Raw genomic sequence first — 432 nt, forward strand, 5'->3', positions numbered from 1 at the left:
GGGGAGCAGACAAGGGCTGGATCCAGGAAGAGTGGGCAGGTACCTCTCATTTCCTTCAGGGAAGAGCAGGAGCTGTGGCCTGGGCTATTGCAGTGGCCGGTGCCACACTGGTACCTAATGGGGTCAGCTCAAGTGCCTTTTGGAGGAAACTTGGGTGAGAGTGGCCCTTGAAGCCCCTTCCCTTTCTCTCCTTGGGTAGTTGATCTTGGAGATAGTTTTTGGCTACCTCGCTGATACTGACTGACTCCTAAGCCAGACAGAGGTGTCGAGCAAGGAGTCGCAGATGATACAGTGGGTTCTTTCTCCTTGTGCCCTCGTAGGAACCACCCAAGACTAGCCCCAAGTTCGGTGACAGCTGTTGAAGACACAGAAATTTGGTGTCCCCTGACGTGACTGTTGAGCAGTGTTGTGCTGTTCTCCTCGCTCACGTCC

Source organism: Bison bison, unplaced genomic scaffold (assembly GCF_000754665.1).
Source record: "Bison bison bison isolate TAMUID 2011002044 unplaced genomic scaffold, Bison_UMD1.0 scf7180017864383, whole genome shotgun sequence".
Lineage (NCBI taxonomy): Eukaryota > Metazoa > Chordata > Mammalia > Artiodactyla > Bovidae > Bison > Bison bison.